Source organism: Chionomys nivalis, chromosome 22 (genome assembly GCF_950005125.1).
Source record: "Chionomys nivalis chromosome 22, mChiNiv1.1, whole genome shotgun sequence".
Classification (NCBI taxonomy): domain Eukaryota; kingdom Metazoa; phylum Chordata; class Mammalia; order Rodentia; family Cricetidae; genus Chionomys; species Chionomys nivalis.
The window spans coordinates 38,627,233-38,650,231 of NC_080107.1; positions in this window are offsets into that span (position 1 = coordinate 38,627,233).

The following is a 22,999-nucleotide window of genomic DNA, read 5'->3' on the forward strand; positions in this document are numbered from 1 at the left end:
AACATTTTAGCAAGCATTTTTCTTAATGTAGCCTTTAACTTTGGGAAAATAAAACCCAGTCATTAAACAACCTGAAATCAAGACTGGGGACAACATTGCTCATTCCATAAGTATTATATTTTTATATAATCTGCTTTTCAATTCTCCTTGGTTGGAAAGACTCTGTGTTCAGAAGGAGGAGGAGGAGGAGGAGGAGGAGGAGGAGGAGGAGGAGGAGGAGAAGAAGAAGAAGAAGAAGAAGAAGAAGAAGAAGAAGAAGAAGAAGAAGAAGAAGAAGAAGAAGAAGAAGAAGAACAACAACAACAACAACAACAACAACAACAACAACAACAACCATCGCCAGTGGTGGTGGCAAGCATCTTTAATTCCAGCACTTGGGAGACAGGCTTAGGTGGATCTCTGTGAGTTCAAGGTCAGCCTGGTCTACAGAACTAGTTCCAGGACAGATAGGACTGTTACACAGAGAAACCCTTGAGAAAACCAAAGACACTTATAAATAAGCACAGGATGCCAAGGGTTCTCTATTCATGGAAACGACCACTGGGACTAGTGTGTTATTTCACAATGTTCTGCATACTCCAAGATCTTCAAGATTTTATCAAACATTCTACAGAATATAGATTATGTAGTTGAGTAACTTATAAAGGATGCTTATTTGGGTATTCTAAATATATACTAGCATATCAAAATCTTATATAACCATTTCCACATACTCTTGAAATATTTACTTGTCACTGGCATTTTTCTGATTGGTTTTGCATATAAAATTCTCTTTTAAAAGAGGAAATCTTGTTGCTTTCAGCGTGACTTGCATTTTATTAAGTGCTGGTTTCAGCAACCACAACTTCCTTTTATCATGCCATATAAAATATTTTTCCCAATCCTTAAGTCAAATATCAAGCTGGCTGGCTGGAATGGACAAATCTGGAGAATTCTTCTTTCTCTCCCTTTGGAATACTAGACCACACACTACAACATCTATCACTGCAATAACTTCTCAGTGGTAATAGAACCATTATTATCTTTAAAAGTATTTTCAGCACATGAGGATGTAATTCTAAGACAATTTTAAAATGAACTTAAGATTCTTACGTATTGTCTAACCAAACTAGAGTTCCCATTCAATGAGCTACCATTGGCAAGGAAGAGATGGCCAACTGAAATTCCATATCCCCAGTTACTAAAAGCCTTCATAAGATCACTTTCATAGATTCCAGGAAGTTTCCATGGCACTAGGTTTTCATGCTGCCCCCCCAATGCCTCCCAATTCCAGCCATTGCTCCCTACATTCTCTCCCTGCATCTAACCCGCTCTTACCCTCTCCTACTCCTGTCACCCCCACATCCCAGTTTACCCACAAATCTTATTGTATTTCCCCTTCCCAGGGAGATCCATACATCATCCCGAGACACCTGCCCTTTACTTAACCTCTTTGGGTCCAAGGATTGTAGCTTGGTTATTATTTACTTTTTAGTTAATATCCACTTTTAAGTGAATACATACTATATTTGTCTTTCTTGGTCTGGGTTACTTCACTGAGGATGATTTTTTTTCTTGTTTCATTCATTTACCTGCAAAATTTCATGATGTCATTGTTTTTAACAGCTGAGTAATATTCCATAGTGTAAATATAGCACATTTTATTATCTCTTCTGTCGAGGGACATCTAGGTTGTTTCCTAATGAGCCTGAGAGATTGGGTGTGGGTGAACAGAGAGAGGGGAGCCCCTCCATGGACAGTCTGCTGGTTTTTCTATTTTTTTCTTTCCTTTTTTTTGTTTTGTTTTTTGTTGTTTGTTTTTTCAAGTCTGGGCTTCTCTGTGTAACAGTCCTGGCTGTCCTTGAACTCACTTTGTAAAACCAGGCTGACCTCAAACTCTCTGAGATCCATCCGCTTCTGCCTCCCAAGTGCTGGGATTAAAGGTATGTGCCCCTGTAGCGCCTGCATTATGGGATCTCGCAAGGGGCTGGAGATTAAGGAACACAAGAGTCGTGGGTCATTTGTGAAGAGGGAATGCAGAATACCGTTTATTCAAGCTTAGAGAAAGCCTTATATACCTAAATGTTGCACAGTAGAAATCCTCCAAACAGGTGGGAAATTACCAGGCTCAAGATGAGCAAACAACTCCCATGTAGCCACCAGGGTGGGCAGAGGGAGCACAGGAACAAACAAGATGTTTCGCCAGAAACTACAACAAGATGTTTTGTTATCCTCAATATGGACCCTGGGAGGAGGGGTAGACCTGTGGGCCCTACATGCTACCACCGCCCGATTTATTTTCTTGATCAGAATAAAAGGACAGGTATTGATTGATTGATTGATTTACTTATTATTACTTTAGTTCTTACTAATAAAACTGGTTTTTGTATTGTGTTTAATTTAGACAACTTCAGACTTACGCTCGGTGAAAACAAAAGGAGGTGCTGAGATTAAGGGGCTCTGGCACATTTGTACTGAGGTTATTGTTCCAGTGTCCTATTGCTCATGTGCTGGCATTTTCTTACGATATCCATCTTCTGGGAAGATCTTCTATGGAAAGCTACATGTGAGCAGGGAGGGGATCAACTTGGAGCAGATAGCAACCTTCAATCCTATCATTTATTCCAACTTATAAAGGCAAATACTTGATGGAGGTGGGTCTTGTATTTATCTGTTGTTTTCATAGGTTAATTAATAAAGAAAACTGCTTGGCCCTGATAGGACAGAAAATTAGGTAGGCGGAGTAGACAGAACAAAATGCTGGGAGAAAGAAGCCGAATAAGGCAGTGGCCATGATTCTCCCACTCCAGACAGACGCAAGTTAAGCTCTTTCCTGGTAAGCCAGCTCATGGTGCTACACAGAATATTAGAAATGGGTTAGATCAATATGTAAGAGCTAGCCAATAAGAGGTTATAACTAATAGGCCAGGCCAGGCAGTGTTTAAAAGAATACAGTTTCCATGTAATTATTTCGGGTATAAATCTAGCCATGCAGGCAGCTGGGTGCAAGGAACTTAGCCCGTCACTCCTATTACAGCAAATACTGAGGCATATCCTCAGCTTGTTGGCCACTTGTAAACACTAGCTTTATTACCAAAGTATGGGTACAGCATCACAGATAATTCTCTTCATGATTCCGGTACTGGAAGTCAGTGATTGGGTTTGCCCACATCAATCAATGCTCACTGACTTTAAACAAAACTTAAAAAAAAAAAAAAAAATCAATACCTGGAACCAAGAATTAGTTCATTCATTAGATGAAATGTTCTTCCTTTTCACAGATTAACTCTGAGTCACCAATAATATATCAGTGTTGTATTCAGGAAAGAAACAAAAGAAAACCCCCTTGGAGTCACTTAAACATCACAAGTCCAGATCTGAATTCTCTCTTTCATGCTGCCCGTATCTTCTTTTCTCTGTCTGTTGTGTGAGCCTGCTTTGTGAATCTGCCCCTGTGTCTGTGTGTGTCTCTGTGTGTTTATCTATCTGTGAGCTGTAGACATCTCCATAACACAGAGCTCTGCTTTCCTTTTTATTGAACAGCACAGAAAGCATCACTTGGGAAGGAATGGGATATTTGACAATATTTGACCAAAAGCACCTTGAGGATAAAAGGGTTTATTTGTCTTACACATCCTGATCACATTACATCACTGAGGTAAATCAGGGTAGGATGGCAAGACAGAATCCTGGAAACAGGAGCAGAAGAAGAGACACAGATGTATGCAGTTTACTGGATTGCCTCCACTGGCTTGTTGATCCTATTTTATATATACATATATCTATAAAATCCAAGACAACCTACCCAAAGAATGATACTACCCACAGTGGGCTGGGCCCTCTAATATCACTCATTATCAAGAAAATGTGCCACCAGGTTTACCTACAGTCTGATCTAACAGCATTTAGGTGACACTACCTTTTGTCAAGTTGACAAACTAATGATCATAGTTGACATTTTTGTCAACTTAACTCACATGCTATTGTTTTTTAAATGAAATCAACTTCTTTATTTTTTAAGATTTATTTATTTATTTATTTATTATGTATATAATGTTTCTCCTGCCTGTACACCTCCGTGCCAGAAGAGGGCACCAGATCTGATTGCAGATGGTTGTAAGTTGCTGGAAATTGAACTCAGGACCTCTGGAAGAACAGTCAGTGCTCTTAACCTTTGAGTCATCGCTCCAGCCCTACCTACCCCCCCCCACATCATTAAACCATATTGTTTCCTTTCTCATTCATGCCTAAGAACTCATGTTACTATCACAATATAAAACACAGAATAACTTTAAAAGTCCCATTTCTTTAAAATTTCAACATTTTAAAAGTCCAATCTCTATAAAATATCGAACATCTCTTTAAAAGTCTACAATTTCTCAACTTTAAAAACAAGTCAAATACTTCTTCCAAGAGGAAAAAAAAGGAAACAATTAGAATCAAATTCAAAGCAAAACCAACATTCAGAAATATCAATCGAATGCTTTAGCTCAGTGCCAGCATCTGAAGCTCATGATCCTGTGGACAGCAAACTGTCCAGGCAGCTGCACGTCTCTGATTCTGCCATCTGAATCACACAGAGTGTAGCTTTGGGAGTCCGCAGTTCAGTGCCCGTTGTCCTTGGCAATCATCCCCCATCTGAAACACTCAGATTGTAGCTTTGGGAGGCCACAGCACAGTGCCCGTTGTCCTTGGCAGTCATCCCCCTGCTCTGGCATCTCCAGTATTCTAGGTTCTCCACTCTGACAGAAACTGCACCTTTACTGATAACCTCTCCTGTCATCTCTGCAGCTACTCCAAGCTAGTCACGTGGTACTGAGGCTCAGATTCTCTCAATGTCCCCTTTATCCCTGGAATTTCCACTGCAGCCGAAGCTGCACCTTGAGCAATGGCTCTGGGCCTTTCACTGAGCTAAACTTCAGCTGCTCTCCATGACCTTTTCAACCCTGCTGTTTCTGTGGTACCTTATAGGGAACTCTAACACATTACCTAGTCAGCTGCCAACTTAAGGTGAGGCCTTGGCTTCCTCTGAAACACAGGTCTCTGTGCTAACCCTGAGAAAACACCCCCAGAAAGCTATACCCCAAGAATGCTTACCTCATCTTCATCACAGCTGATATCTCAGCTCCAGCCAAGAAGCATCAATTATCCCAGTAAAGCAAAGGTTTCACTTCAATAGAACTTGGCTCTGATTCTTCAGCTCACCAGAAGCCACTGATCCTTAAGACAAAATATCTCACTTGTAAACACAAGCATCAAACCACAGCTCTCAAATTAAAGAGAATAGGAGATATTTAACTCTTTGAGAGACCATTTCCCAGAAACACATATTTCAGTTACCCCAAATTCCACATTCCAATGTAAAAGCAGTTTCAGGAAGCTTTTAGAATAAGGAAATTTTTAAATCAAGTCAAGCTTAAAATGCCTTGGTGGGTACATCTTAAAGGAGAGTACAGTGAGAAGGGAGATGCTATCTGATGAGACTCCATTCTTAGCGTTTTGGTTGGTGGAAGCTAGTGGTCCTCTAAGCCAGGAGAGTCTAAAAAGTAGTATTATTATTTTTATCTACTACATAAATCATAAGATGCTAATTCTGACACAGAGGTGGGCAAGGAGCTGGACGAGGAGCTAGAACTAGCCCAGAATAAGATAATCAGCCTTTTGTACATGCAACATTCCAATTTCTCCATAGCACTAAAATTCTAATTGGCCAATCAGTTTCTGCCAAACACAGCTTCTTTTTAGGAGGCTTTGTTCACACTCAAATAGCCCCGATAGTCTTTTAGGGACTCCCTCTGAAATATCACAAGCGAGACTCCAACATCTGCATTGCCCTCAACGTTCTTTTCTTTCAAGCTCCCACAATAGCCAATTAAGCTTTGAAAACTCAACAGCTTGTCTAATCCAAAGTTCCAAACGCCTCCTACAATTCTCCTGAAAGTAATAAGGTCAGGTTGTCATCGTGGCAATACTCCACAAACCTGCTAATAGTATCTGCCGAGTTTGTTTGATATTGCTGTGGGAAACACTGTAACCAAAAGAAACTTGAGGATGAAAGGGTTTGCCGGCTTATAATTATTGAGGAAATTCAAGGCAAGGACCTAGAGGGAGGAAGGAGCTCAGCTCAGCAGAACTACAGAGGAGTGCTACTTACTGGCTTGCTCCCCCTGGCTTTGTCAGCCTGCTTCCTTAGAAGCCAGCACCACCTGCTGGCTGGATGACACTGCCCACAGTGGCTGGGACCCTCTCACATCAATAACCAATAATCAAAACTGTGCCCCTAGGCATGCCTCCAGTTCAGAGGGAGGAGTTCTCAAAACTGGGCTTCACTCTTCCCAGATGACTCTAGCTTGTGTCAAACTAACAAAAAGTTGACCAGCACCTGGGACAGAGATCAAGATTGCACCTGAAAGCAGGAAGAGAAAGATGACAGAGATAACAGAGATAACTTAGCCAGGCTTGCTTACCTGCCTCTGCCTCCCAAGTGCTGGGAGTAAAGGTGTGTGCTACCACTGCCCCATGGGGGCCATTCTTATTCAAACCACCACATTCCACTCCCTGGACCCCATAGGCTTATCATATTGCAAAACACATTCTTTACAACTTCAAAAGTCCCAGAGTATTGCAGTTTCAAAACTGTCTAAAAGTTCAAAGTCTCTTCTGAGACTCAAGGCAATCTCTTAACTGTAACCCCTATAGAATCAAAATAAAATAGTAGGTCGCATACTTCTAACAAATAATGACATAGAATATACATTACCACTCCAAATGTGAGGGACGAGATCATAGTGAGGAAATACTGCATGAAAACAAGACCAAAAACCAGCTAGGCAAATTCCAAACTGCATCTCCAAGTCTGACGTCAGAGTTCATCACTTTCTGGTGCTCCTTTTCCCCTGAAACTGTACATTTTGCATTTCTCTATATCCAGCTTGCTTCATTTCATTATAGATCTGCATAAGAGTGATTACTAATAACCACAGGGCACATTCAATCGTAGGCTGTCTTGAAGTTTACTCTGCCAACACCATTAATCTAAGACTTTAATTTCTCCTCAGGCAGAATTTTATAACAAAGGCAAAAAGCAGTCACATTCTTTAATAAAATATCACAATAATGATATCTAGGTCACTTACTAATATTCTTCCCCTCTGAAACCTCTTGAGGTGGGTATAATTTACATTGCTGTCAGCATTGCCGTCTTCCATGCTCCTGCTAGAATGGCCCAGTAAATTCTACTTAAAACATTCAACTGCTTTTTTTTTTAATACAAAGTCTTCTATATTCATCTAACAAACAGCATACTTAGGCATATAACAACAATCCCCATTCCTGGTATAAACTTCTGTCTTAGTCACTGTTCTATTGCTGTGAAGAGACACCATGACCACGGCAATTCTTATTAAAAAAAAGAAAACATTTAATTAGGAGCTTGTTTACAGTTTCAGAGAGGATTATCTTCGTGTCAGAAAGCAAGCAGCAAAATTGGTACTGTGGAAAGATGCTGGACCTGGTGTGGGATTTTTGACACCTCAAAGCCCACCCCCCAGTGACATATTTCCTCCAACAAGGCCACAACTTCAAATACTTTTATTTCTTCTCAAGTAGGGCCACTCCCTGGTGACTAAGTATTGAAATATATGAGCCTTTGGGGAGCCATTTTTATTCAATACACCACACGACTGTATGCAGAATTATGTTGGCCTCTTCATTTTCTTGGGACAAGACCTCAGGGGCCTGTAGAAACTGACATATATAAATTTTAAATTTAAAATGGATATATCATAAATTTTCTATAAGAAGGTGTAGCCAATAAACTGGTCATCCTTGTCAAAGACTGAGTACCTGAAGGGAAAGGCAGATCCATGTTTGTGTAATATTCTCATGAATAGCTCTGGTATCCCAAAGGACTCAGAATAAAAGATAGTATAGTGGCAATTCCTCCCAGAGGTAAGGTGTGTGGGTGAAGTGGAGAAAGAAATGAGGCCCCATCTGGATCTCCAGGATTCTACTTTTATCTGAGGCAGTGGGTATAGAGTTTAACAGATTTGGGTATGGTCTTGTTTCAACCTTAAACAAAATTAGGAATATTAAGTGGAGTGATATATGGGAGAACAAGGTAAAATGGGGAATATGGGAGGAATAACTAAACCTCAAGGCATTTTGAAAAGCCATGCAAAAAATCTACTACCATAAAAGCTTCCTAAAATATATACATATATAGGAAGGATTTTAAATCTCACCCAGCTACAAACTTTGTGAGCTACAATAGAGACCAGCCTGTAAAATGTTCTGAAGCAATAGAGGCACAACTGTTATGATGTTAACCAACTACTTTTTGGTTGGACATAAAGCCCACTTCATAAGATTGAACGCATAATGGATACCGTTAATAAGAGCAAAAACCTGACATTAGAAAGCTCATTTCCTAAGGGAAATCCTACTATTATGATGTTAAATGAACCTAGCAATTAAATGACTGCTAATAACACATTGATATAAGCACAGATCAGTACAACCCTTATCAGAGAAGTTTCTTCTTGCAGTGGATGATAATTAACACAGAGACCCACAACTGTTAATGTGTAGAGAGTGAATTTGGTGCACTCAGCCCTAAATGATATGTCTCTGTCAAACTCCTCTGTTCAGGGCTCAGAATCTATGCAGAAAAGAAAACAGAAAGATTATAAGAGCTGAAGTTGGTAGACAACTTCAAGGAAATGGCATTTTCTAGACACAACAGGGCCAATACGCATAGGGGCTTTGAAAGCATGAACAAGACCTACACTAAGTACAAGTCAGACAAAATTCCAGCATTGAGAAGGGGAAGTGGACCCAAAGTCCCAACACTGACTAATCTATTTGTAATTGATAGCTGCTTGGAAAATGAAACTATTTTCTCCAATGGACTGACACTGAGATTACCAACCACACTCCAGAACAGGTCTCATGCTCAGGAGTAGTTGGCCAACACAAAATATACTCTGTGCTTTTTGTTTGTTTGGTTGGTTGGTTTTTGTTTGTTTTGTTGGGTTGTTTGTTTAGAAAAAAACCATGAAGTTAGATGGAAACAGGGAGTGTCTAGGAAGAGTTGGGGTAGGGAAAAGAATGCAATCAAAATATATTTTATGAAAAATTTTAGAAACAAAATATAAATAGAAGCAGGTCTTATAGTGTATTTTTTCTGATTAGTTTTAGGCTGAAGTCCAGTTTGTGGGATATTTAGATAGTGATGCCTGCTTGCTTCCTGGACCCATTTGTTTGACGTACTTTCTTCTATCTCTTTACTCTAAGAAAAGTGCCTATCTTTAAAGTAAAGATGTGTTTCTTACAGACAATAAATAGATGGATTTTTTTCTATATATACTCAATCAGCTTTATCTTTTGATTGGAGAACTGAGGTCATTGATATTTAAAGTTGTTATTGAAATGTGTGTGCTAATTGTGATCACTATATTCTTGATTTTTTGGTGTTGTAGTTTTAATAACTATAGCTTTGTATTGCTATCCATAGTTTCTCTGCTATGTGCAATTCTCTCTTTGGCCCTAAATATTGCTTTCTGTATTTTCTTTAGGTTTGTTTTGTTTTATATAATTTATTTTAGACTGTTAAGTCTTGGAATGTTTTTCTTTCTCCTTCAATTATGACAGATAGTTTTGATTTATATATATAATCTAAAATTATATATTTATATATATAATACTCTAGGCTAGCTATATAATCCTTTAGAACTTCAAACACAGTGTTCCAGGTTCTTTTGCCTTTCAAAGTTTCCATTGAAAAATTAATGGTTATTCTAATCAGTTTTTCTTTATATGTGACTTGCATTTTTTTCTCTTGCTATCTTCAAAACAATTTATTTTTATGTATACTTAGTGCTATGATATTCTCTTGGGACTTTCTTTTTTGGTCTTGTCTATTTTTGTTCTGTGTGCTTCTTATATCTTTATGAGTGTGTGTTTTCTTTGGGAAAGTTTTCTTCATGATCTTGTTGAATATCTAGTCTATGCCATTGACTTGCTATTTTTCTCCCTCATCTACGCCAATAATTCTAATGTTTGATTTTTGCGTGGGGTCCCACATTTCCTGTGTGTTCCTTTTCTGTGTTTTAATTTTTTCATATTCCTTGCTTATTTTGTCTAGATTCTGTACTTCATATTCAGTCCTGATATCCTTTCTACTGTTTAATTCACTTTAAAAGGCTTTCCTGTTTTCTGTTGAGTTATTAGGTTATTCAATTTCATTTTCAGCTTGAATCCTCTTCAATGTTTCTACCTCCTTAATGAAACCCCTTCTCAAGTCCAGGGTTGTCTTCATCATTTCCACAAGCCTTATGTTTGTGTTTTCTTGAATAAAACTCAGGTATTTAATCTCCTTAAGTTCTTTCTCCTTAATTTTACCAACCTGTGTTTTTATGTGATCTTTAAAATCCTTGAATTCTTTGGCGAAATTTATGATTTTTTTTTTAAATTCTGTACCCTGGAGTTCAGGAAATTCTCATTGCAAAATATTTCTGCCATGTTGGTAGGCACTGAAGAGGATACTGGCATGATCTTTCATACAGTTGGTAATTTTTAAGTGAGATCTATGTACATGGAATTCTTTATTTAGTTGTAAATTTGATATAAAAATAGCAAGTTGGAGCAGAAGAGAGAATGTATAAGCATATTGTACCTTGACTTTGGAAGTGGCTTGGACAGTGTAAAGTCATATGCACAGGAGGGAGTGTATTGCTGTATAAGATGTGCCTCCCAGTTCAAGCCTGGAGAGCTATGACAGATCTGGTTACATGGAAACATCTGGGAGTGGTGTGGGAGGGTCCTGTGTTTTGGGTGGTAGATACTTAAGGTACCTACTACCTTCAGTTCTAGGAGGAACTAAAACAAGGGAGAAACATAGCCATTCTTGTAATTTATAACTATAAGAGATTAAATGACAAAGTTCTTCTTCCTATTATACATCTATTTCTGCCAGTTTCTATGAGAACTGTGGCGGCGCAAATGAATGCAGACAGATTATATAGATATATACAGCTTTAATAAGGAAATAGACTTACAGGACCACAGATTCCCGCGGAGCACTGGAAAAGCGGAGCAAAAGAAAAGGGCTGCTGGGCTCACGCCCGGCAGATTTATCCGTAAACATTAGCCCGAGGCGAACACGCCCCCAATGGGTGGGGCTATGTCCCTACAGAGAACAAATCAAAAACCAGTTGACAAGAAAGTTTACATGATGTGACTTAATCAATCTACCCCAAGATCGAGCTATATCACTCTTATACATACAAAAAAACAAAACTTCATCCTACCACAAAGACACTTGCTCAACCATTCTTTGCTACTCTATTCATAATATGCAAAAATTAGAAATAACCTAGATGTCCCTCAACAACAACAACAAAAAGGATAAAGAAAATGTGGTCCATTTACACAATGGAGTATTACTTAGCTGTTAAAATGACATCATGAAATTTGCAGATAAATACTTGGAACTAGAATAAATCATCCTGAGTGAAGTATACCAGACTTGAAAGACAATGTAGTATGCATTCTCTTATATGTATATATTAGCAGTTAAGTCAATAATAACCAAGCTGTAATCTATAAGAACCACAGCGGTTCTAGAGGACTAGAGATAAGTGATAGATCTTGTTAGGAAAGGGAAATAGAATGTATGGTTATGGATGAATGGCGGGGTATCTGGAATGTAGATATCTAAAATTAAGGGCTCTTTGGGGGGTAGTATGGAAACATAATAGAGTAAAAGCTCCCTAAAATATATAGATATATGAAGGCAATCTAAATAAACCAAATAATTGGGGAGACAGAGTCCTGACTAGCTATCTCTTGACAGCAAAGGAAGCCTCCAGTACTGGGATTGGGATACATCTAATTGAGTTGTTTGTCACAGAGCTCCCATGGGAATCCCCAAATCACTCAGGCTATTGTCAAGATTATAGGTTGCTCCCACAAACTGACAGCTAGGACCCATTGCTGAAGAGATCACCTACACTGAAAATGGAGAAATCCAGCTGGTGCCTATATAGAACTTTCACCACTACATTCTAGTGTCTTTGGTACAGGAATGCATTCTGCAAACGACCAAAGAAGAAACATAAACACCAGTGCAGATACAAATCATTCAACTAAAATTTTTAAATGAAAAAAAATAAGTAAAATGAAATTGAATTTAAAAAAAAAATTCAAGAAGAGGCTGCTCTGCCTTGCAGCAGGTGGCAGAAGCCAGCCAGGCAGCCCTGCCTCATGACATGGGTGGTGTGCACCACTAAGATATACAAATATGGGATGGAGAGATGGGAAAGTTGTGCTGCAGAGAGAGGTGGGACAGGAGATTGTAACATGAGGTCCTGCTTTTGGGGGTTTCTGTCCTTCCCAGTTCCCACAGTTGGCAAGCCCCAAAGAAAATCACACAGAGAGTCTATATTAATGATAAACTGATTGGCCCATTAGCTCAGGCTTTGTATTACCTCTTATGACTTATATTAACCCATTATTCTTATCTATGTTAGCCACATGGCTCAGTACCTTTTTCAGTGGGGCAGGTCACATCCTGCTTCTTCGGTGGTCTGGGCAGGACTGCAGAGAAATGGGTTTCCTCCTTCCCAGGATTCTCCTGTTCTCATTGTCCCACCTTTACTTCCTGTCTGGCCGTCCCACCTATATTTCCTGCCTGGCCAATCAGCATTTATTTAAAACATGATTGACAGAATACAGACAATTCTCCCGCACCAGGAGATGAGGCAGAACTGACAAGATGTGAGAAAGCCCTGAGATTGACATATTGTCATCACCTGATATGGTCAGCAAGGTGGTGTATAGCAGCACCTGAACAGGCCAAGGGATCGCCCTGGCTCTGGGCCACATCAGAGGCTCAAGGTGAGGAATGGTTCACTTGGACCTCCTCAAAAGAACACCATGGTCCATGATGCCACCAGAGGTCATGTTAGAATCTGTGGTCCCAGGATATGAGGAAACCTGAGATCTATTGGTTGTACACTGCCTGTGCTGCTGACTGAAACCTCGGTGATGGCCTCAGGCTTTGCTACATGGGGGACCATGTGAATGTGAGCAACCTGAGACTATGTTAAAGCTCAAGGGCCACACTGCAGGTCAGGGTCTATGTTGAAGTATGTAGCCCATACAGCTGCTTGGGGTTGTGTTGATATCCCTAGTTGGTGCTGCAGCTGGGAGCATTGTGTGTGTCCATCGACCTGATGTGGCTGGGGGGCCGAGTTGATCGCTGTGTCCCATGATAACAGCTATAGCCATGTGGATGCCCATATCTGTTCTACAGCCTGAAGCCCATGTTGATGTCCAGAAACCCTACTGCAGCCAGGATCTGTGTTGATGTCTATGGCTCACGTTACTACTGAAGGTCATGCAGATAGATGTCCATGGTTTGTGCTGCAGCCTGAAGACATGTTGATGTCTGTTGGCCAGGCTGCTCTTTTGTCTGGGTCCATGGTTTCATTGCAGCCTGCAAGTTCATGGCCTATGCTGTTACCAGAAACCATTTGGAAGCCATGCTCCTGCTGACTGTAATGAACAAGGAAGCTACTTTTGCAGTATTGGTCTGTAGGTGCACAGCTGAGAAAGGGAGACATGGAAAGCTTCTGTAACAATCCCTACTCCCACCCCAAACCTCTCCCCAAGATAACAACATAAACAGGAAACCATTGCAAAGATCTCTGAAAAAGTGTGATAAAGATGCTGATGTTAGTGCTCCACAATTGATGGCTTTTAGCCAAGGTATGGGAGGGGAAGGATTCAGTTCTATTTAAAAGGCAGGCCACTAAGAGTTTGACCATGTGCCAGTGAATATATAGATAACACTAACTGGACTTATTTATTTTCTATTTTATTTTATTTGGAACAGGGGTCACAAGAGTTGGGGGCAGATATGGAAAGACTGGGAAGTAAGTGTGATTGGGGTACAAAATGTAAAATTCCCAAAGAATCAATAAAAATAATATGTTTTTAAAAAGTTAAAAACAAAAACAAAAAATTCCAAAGGCTATAATGGTCTCTATTCATGCTAACCAAAACCAACTTACAGATGTATATCCAATCACTTTTGTATTTAATAATTTTATTGTTTTAGTTCTTTAGAGAAACTGAGTTGTATATGAAACTCTGATATTTTATAAGAAGTACACTATAAAAGAATCAGGAAAATCAGGTTGCCAGTCTCAATGAACTGTAGAAGAATGAATGATCCTATCGACTATTCAAACAAACACATGCAAGAAATCCTACAGAAAACCTCAATAAGACAATCCCTGAAGTAAAGGAAATAGCAGGTAAACTGGAAGCAAAGTTCCAAAACATGGAACCAAATTTTTTACCAAGGAAATGTGACTACTGAAAAAGAACTACACGGAATTCAAATGAAGATGATCAGTCATATTAAACACACACACACAACAAGCAAGACAATACAGAATAATAAAGCTCAAGAATGGTGAACAGAGAGAGTAAAGACAATACCAGAGACAGACATAAATGAAGGGGAAAATTTAAGGTGCAAGAACAATATTATCAAGAAGTTTGAGATGCATTCCAGATGCCAAATCTGGGGTACCATGGTGTAGAAGAAAGGTCAGAGGCAAAATTAAATGGAATAAACAAACCAACAAAATTATAGCAGAAAATTATAGGTATATACAGCTCTAAATAGGTATGACTATAGAAGAGAGTCTCCATAATCAGTACTGCAAACATGTCAAAAATTCAGAGTGAAGAAGTAACCCAATAAGCAGCATAAGAAAAAATTAACTCAAGTACAAAGACACAAATATCAGAACTACCTAGAATTTTCATCAGCAACTGTAAAAGCCCAGGAGAGCATTGCATGAAAAAAACCATCAGCTCTGAGAATAGATAACTGTAAATCAAGATTACTATACCTTACAAATAATGTTTCAGAACTGATAGAGATATAACAGCATTTTAAGAAAAAAAACAGATTAAGACAATTAATGATAACCAGGCTAAAAATACATATATTTTTTTTATATCTTTATTTTTTAAAATGTTCTTTTCTCTCCCTTCCCTCAACTCCTCACAGATTCTCCCAACTTCACATTATTTCTCCCTCTTAAAGACAAAAACAAAAACAAACAAAAACAGGTTTTTTTTAAAAGCACAGAAACATATTGAGGTTGTTTTATGCTGGCCAACTACTCCTGAGCATGAGACCTCTGCTGGAGTGTTGTTGATAAACCCAGCATCACTCTGTTGGAGAAAGTTATTTTTCCTTTCCTAGCAAATACAAATAAGAAACAGCTTGTTGATTAGGGGTAGGTCTTTGTTCCCACTTCCCCTTCTCCATGCTGAGATTTTGTGCAGCTTGAATTTCTGTAGGTCTCCCACATTCTCCTACATTCTCTGTGAATGTATATGCGCATCTGTTGTGTCTGGATAACATTTTCTTTGAGTTGCCCACCACCAGTGGTTCTTACAATATTTCTGCCTACTCCCTCTCTTTGACCTTGAGCTTTGAGGAGAGGGGTGGGATAAAGACCTCTCATTCAGGACTGAGTGAGTGATCTAACATCTCTCAATCTCTGCATGTTATCTAGTTGTGGGTTCAGTGTCAATTACCATCTACTATTTAAAAAAAAGAAAAAAGCTTCTCTATATTGGACAATGCAGTTGTCGATGGCTACAGAAATATGTTACTAGGGCTTTTTTTTATTGTACTGTTCATTTAACAGAATAATTGTAGTAGGCTTTCCACTAGTGCCCATGATTGATCTAGTCGCAGATTCTTAGCCTTACTAACCGTCAGGTATGGGCTCCATCTCACAGAACAGGTCTTAAATCTAATAACAATAATGATTGGTTATTCCCATAACACTTGTGCCATCATTGCACAGGCGGGCATGTCTGATAGGTCAGTCTATATCGTAGCTCCTAGGGTTCCTAACTGGGTGATATTGGTGACGACTTTTCTCCTCCAACAGTGTGCTTAGCACCCTCCAGCACTATAAATGTTAACTAGTATGAGTGGACTGTCTCATTGAGCACAAGCTCAATTTCTCCATGTCCTGTGACATAATTTTGTGGTTTCTTTAGCAGTTTGTCTTACCATGCAGCTTTGAAGACTAACCATTAGCATTGTCAATTGCTCAGAGGGCCTATAAGACAGCTTTGGCTAACAATTCAAAAAGAAACAATTCATTCCTGGTACTTTCATTTGGTACCACATAATGTCTAGGTAGGATATGGTCTCCCCCATTAGATAGTAACTCTATTGACACTCCTTTTGTTTATTTACATATTTTGAAAGCTTCTCCTTTACTACTAGGTTTTCATATGGGCCTTTGGGCTAATGAATTTAATATACAGTTTTTTAATAAAGAAATACAAGTGTCCAATAACTTCTAAAAGGTTCACATATGCGCTCTCAACAGTATGGATGCCTGAACAAGGCCAGCAAAATGCCACCAGTTGACATGCTAATACAGACAGAGGCCATTCCATATACCCCACCTCCAGATGGAAAGCTACAGGGAGCCAATGGCTACAGAGACAGAGAGATTGGGTTTTCTCCAGGAATGAGCTCTCATTTGTGTGAGTTGCCAAATCACAACTGTGAGGTGTGCGTGACACATACATAGAATATATGTGTGTGTGTGTGTGTGTAATGATAGTAATTAAAGAAATCATGGATTTTGGAGGAGGAGAAATGGGAGGAGGTGGAACAGGAGGGGTGGGAGTGATGTAATGTTATATATGATGTTTTCAAAAAGAAAATTAAAGATGTTCAGGATCCCTAGTGATCAGAGAAATGCAAATTAAAACTATTTTGAAAAATGACCTCACCCCAGCCAAAACAGCTGTCATCAAGAAATCTGATAACAAATGTTGGAGGGATTTAAAGAAAAACCCTTCACTGCTGGTGGAATTCCATGTTAATACAGCTATTATGGAAGTCAGTGTGGAGCTAGAACCACTGTACGACACAGCTACTTCACTCAGGCGCGCATACAGTGAGAGAACTTCATACCCTACAATAGAGATATGCACACCTCCGTGTTTACTGCTGCTTGACCCTTTATAGCAAGAAGATGAAACTAACCTAGTTGTCTATCAGAAGATCAATGGATAATGAAATTCTGGTACATATCTAAAATGGAATATCATTCAGCCTCTGGAGAAAAGTGAAATCATAGAATTTGCATGAAAATGGATGTCCTAAGAATGTGTGATATTAAGCAAAATCATCCAAATTCCAAATAAATAAAACCACCTATTCTCTCTCATATATGAATCCTAGCCTATAATGTATTAATGGACCTACATAGAAAAATGTGCATGTGGGAACAGTATAATAAAAGACATACTAGTAAGCTGAGTTATGTGATATTGTTTTTGTCCTTTCAACATACTCTCAAGATGTAAAATACTTTCAATGCGAAAATAAGTCCATGGATGGCAGTGTCCACATGTGACTCCACAAAGGACTATTACTGTAATAGGGTGCTAATAGGAATCTATGCAATCTCCAAGCTGGTTTCCTGACATGGAAAAAGAACTGTATATCCAGGAAAATCAGAGGATCAAACCATAAAAAAAGGAAAATCATAATTTCATCCCTTTAGAATGGAAGAAGCCTTAGGCTGGAAATTTGATAAATGGATGCTAGGTCCTCCTTCTTCTCATATTGATCCTATCTAAGTATTTCCCCCATATCTTCCTGCCATTTCTACTCACAATGTCCTCTGGGAAGAAGAAGTTGGCAGCTCAGGGCACCTAGTTTTGCTTTCATTGTCTCCCTATGTTCCTCTAACTCTCCTTCATGACTTGACTAGGAAATCTTAATTTTAAATCATGGTTTTCCTTGTTTGAATATTCTTATGGGCTGTAGGTTTGTTTGGTTGTTTGTTTGTGGGGGGATTTTTTTTTGTGTGTGTATAACTGTAGCATAAATAATAAGAACCTAGAGAAAGATATTGGGGTTCGAGCTGAAGATCAGAAAAACAAAGCAGCCAACCATTACAGAGATCTTTTACTTCTACCAAATCTTCAGATCTAACGGGCAAGATTCTATCTTCACAAATCTTCAGACTCCACACTCCCGTCTCTTTCCCTTTAAAGTCCTCTCTCTGCCCAGCCATATCACTCCTGTCTCCACCTTCCTAGTACTGGGATTAAAGGTGTGAGCCGCCACCACCTGGATCTGTTTTTGGATGGATCTTGTATAGCCTAGGGTAGCCTTGAACTCTCAGAAACCCATCTGCTGCTGTCTCCCAGAGTCCTGGGATTAAAGGTGTGTGCCACTACTTCCTGGCTTCTAGTGGCTTAGCTTTGCATTCTGATCCTCAGGCAAGCTTTATTTATTAAAATGAAAATAAACTATCACTACTTACAACTAATACTTAATGTACTTTATTCCTTAAACAATAATCTTAGCTAGTAAAGTCCTAGAGTGAAGATTTTTAGACTTGTGTTTAAAATAATCATAATTTTGAGAATCCCTTGGAATTGCTGATATATTACCTCTAAATATCTTCTGAAAACACTAAGAAACAGTTCATTTTTAAATTCTATGTTATAATTCTAAATTGTATCATTATTTATGTGTGAATGTATTTTGTTTATACTTTTTTAAAAAGATGGTGAATAGTATGCAATACAAGACATTGCACTGAAATTGATTTTTCCAGTTTTTAAATAAATTTCTTTGTTTGTGGATCTAAAGGCAGACATAATGAGTCTCTTCATAAACACACCATCACCTCTACTCATGGCAAGAACGCTGTCAGTACTGCAGTGTCTGTGGCCTTTGTCCCAGATCATGTTTCTCGTTTTCCGTATGCCATTATTCATTAGTCTTTGTTAGCCCCTCTGCAACTTACACAAATGGAACCTTCCTTGGGTTCTTCATCCCAAGCATAAATTGAAAGGCAACAACTTTGGCAACAGCCTATTTTCATGTTTCAAAGCAGTCATTTTCAGCAAACTGTGTCAGAAGCCAATACATCTGCATTTGATAATCTAAATACAATGACAAACGAAGACGATAAAAATGCTCACTCTGAAAGTACACATAAGTGCATTATGTAGGAAGAAAACAAATGGTGAAGGCATTTTTCTGCTTTCAAGAAATAAAATATTAGAATAACACTTTGACTCATTCTAGATTGCGAGGAAACAATTCCGAAAAAGGCGAAGTCATGGGGTTGAATTCTCCTGGGAGGATTAACTGACAAGAAGAAACAGCTTATGCTTTGCTTTTATTGTATGTGTATCAATGTTTGGCCTCTCTGCATGTACGGCTTCACTCCACAGGCTTGTCTGCTGCCCACAGAGGGAAGAAAAGGCCGTCAGATGGAGTAGGAGTTAGAAGAGGCTGTGAGATACTCTATGGAAACTGGATTCCAAGCTTTGTCCTGTGAAAGATCAGCCAGGACTCCTAGTGAGCAATCTCTCTGCCCCAGGAAATGTGTTCTTAGAAACTTGCTGCATTAGGATCAATGGCACAGGCTGTGTTCCTCACACCATGTGCAGCAATTTAAATGAGAAATGTCCCCCAGAGATTCAAGTATTTAAACATTCAGTTCCTGGTTGATGGTGCTGTTTGGGAAGGTTATGGAACCGATAGGAGGTACAACATTCCTGAAGGGACTGATTTTAGCCTCTTTCCACATCCAGCTCACTCTCTCTGCTTTTTCTGGGGGTTGAGGGTGTGATCTCCCAGATTTCTGCTGTGGCACCTAGTGACATATCTCTTTTACCATTGTGGACTTTACATTTAGAACTATAAACCCAAATATAAACCCGAATAAAGGTTTTCTAAGTTGCTTTTATTAATGGCCTTTTTATCACAGCAAAAAGAGTAAATAATCCAACAAGATACATCAGCCTGCACGCTGGGCTGTGAGATTGGGACTACAATGTGGTTTTTGTGACCCTTAGAGAGCTGGAGACATAAACCAAAGTGTCTAAGACAAGACCTGTGCTCATGGTCTACATGGAATTTCCTAGAAAGATAGGAGATGGGGGGGGAGAGATAACTGCTTTTCCAATGCACTTTTCAAGAATCCAGCGCCAGTTTGCCTGTTTTCCATTCCTAGGACACAAAGCATGGAGAACAGCTGAATATCCTCCCTGTGCAAACAGATATCATAAACCAATTTTGAGGTTCTGAGTGTGCAATGACAAAGTCTCAAGACTCCTTAAACCCTCACTGTGGAGAAAGGCTGTCTTCAGTCTCTGCACATTCATCAGGCTAATATATATGCAATGGTTTTCTTTATCCTTCAGGCCTAAGATAGTTTGTACTCTTTTCTCTTTAACTGAACAAGCTACCTATGTCCTGCCTGGGTATACTGTTTATTTACACAATAGACTATTATTCAGGTGTTAGTCCTCCAGAATTTGATGGTAGTACCCTATTGACAGAGGCCATAGAATGTAGAGTCATGGGACATGGAGCAATCAAGCTGATATTCACCTGGAATCTTCACTGTTAATCCTCCAGAATTTGATGGTAATACCCTATTGACAGAGGCCATAGAATGTAGAGTCATGGGACATGGAGCAATCAAGCTGATATTCACCTGGAATCTTTGCTTTCATAGCATCAGAGAAGCAATGGCTATGAAGAGATAGATCTTCCCTAAGCTTCCTTTTGCTCCCATCTCAGACATTCTGAAGTCAACATTTCGAAAACTCTTTTGAACTTTTGAGGCATCTTAGTGTATATGGCCAGAGGAACATAGGTGGAAGTAATCGATGACCGTGACTCAATATGTAGACTCCTCTTTCTCATCTGTTACTACATATTAGCTCATGGTGATCACTAAACCTCCAGATAAGGGTAAAAGCAGTAGATCTAATTTTTAAGCTCATTTGTGGGAAGACTGTACAAACCATTGCTAGGAAATTCACTGTGACCTTAAGGTATAGAAAGACCTTTTGTCAATTTGACACAATCTAGAGTCATCAAAGAGGAGGGAACCTCAATTAAGGAAATGCCTCCATAAGAGTAAGCTGTCAGAAACCTTGTAAGAGCATTTTCTTAATTAGTTATTGATGTTGGAGGATCCAACCCATTGTGGGTTTTGCCATTCCTGGGCTGGTGGTGCTGGGTTCCATAAGAAAGCAGGCTAAGCAAGATATGTTGAGCAAGCCAGTAAGCAGTGCCCTTCCATGGACTCTGCATCAGCTCCTGCCTCCGGGTTCCTACACTGTTTTAGTTCCTTTCCTTTCCTAACTTCCTCAATAATGAATAGTAATGTGGAAGTGTAAGCCAAATAAACCCTTTCCTCGTCAAGTTGGTTTTGGTCATGGTGTTTCACCATAGCAATAATAACCCTAAGACAAAGACCATAACATTTTCTTCTCTCCCCTCTGCTTCTCATCGCTGCCTAACTATTAACACCAGAATGAGAAAGGTACCGTCTATAACCCAGAAAGTTGGTTTTCACAAAAATCATGGTATCTTGAACTTAGACTTTCAGCTTTTAGAACTTTTTAAAAACATGTGCTTCTGTTTAAGCCAAACATCCTGTTGTATTGTTTTGGCAACCTAGGTGATTCATGAACCCCCCCTCACCTCTCCTTTCCTGTAGACTAAACAATTGTAGATTAGAATTCACATGATGAAAAAGAAGCCTCTATTTCTGTTAAACTTTATCTTTAGCTGGTGCTTACATTTGTAAAAAAGCAGGCAGTGCTAATCAAGTTGTGGAATATCTACTCTTGATTTGTATTTCCTAGAATTTTTTAAGACGTTATTTTCTTTTAAAGTAAGGAATGAGATGGATTCTTGGTAAAGGAACACCCTGACCCAGGAAGCAAAGACCCAGAAGATTATCACAAAGTTTAGACTTTTGAATCAGGTACAGTAGTCTTCCTTCCTTCATATTCTCTCTCTCTCTCTCTCTCTCTCTCTCTCTCTCTCTCTCTCTCTCTCTCTCTCTCTCCCCATATATAAAGTGTATGCACTATAAGCAGTGCCTGTAGAGGCCAGAAGATGGAGTTGGAGCAGAGTCCCTGAAACTGGACTTACAGACAGTTGTGAGCTGCCATGATGTGGATGCTAGGAACTGAACCTGGGTCCACTGGGAGAACAGCAAGTGCCCTTAACCACCAAGCCATCTCTCCAGCCCCGAATTTTCTAGATTTTATTGTGCAAAAGGTTACAGCTTTATACATAAAATAAGCTAATGCCTCATGACCAATGTGTACCAAATGACAATGTGCTAATGCCCCTTACATATTTTTAAACCATCTAATATGTTCAAAAACTGTATGAATTATTATAACTTCATCATCATGCTTTTTATTTATTGAAAATATTTTTCAGACAATATATTCTGCTCATGAGTTCCCTTCCACCATCTCCTCCCAGAGCCTCCCCATCTCTGTACCCATCCAACTCCATGCCATATTCCTCTTTATCTTTAGGAAACAAACAGACAAATAAAAATAAAAACAAACAGACTAGAAATATAAAAAAGAAAAAGCATGAGGAGCACATATACACAGACACACACACAAGCAAAAAAAAACCCACAAAAAAATGGAAAACATAATATACAACCAAACCAAGCAATAAGAGACAAAAAGCCAGGTGATGGTGGCTCATGCCTTTAATCCCAGCACTTGGGAGGCAGAGGCAGGTGGGTCTCTGTTAGTTCAAGGCCAGCCTGGTCTACAAAAGCTAGTTCCAAGACAGCCAGGGCTGTTGTTACGCAGAGGTTACAGAGAGAAACCCTGTACCAAAAAACTAAGAGAAAGAGAGAGAGGGAGGAGAGAAAGAGACAGAGAGAGAAAGTCTCCAAAACCACAATTGAGTTCATTAGGTGTTGGCCTGTGGTTTATAGACCCAATAGGAATCCATTGAAGAAAACTATTTTTTCCTTTGCAAATGGTTTTTGATTGTAGATATGTTCTTGGTTAGGAAACCCATGTCCATTTTCCCCTTTTGGTGTTGGAAATCCATCTGACTTGGACTTTGGCAGACTTTGTGCATGCTGTCACAGTG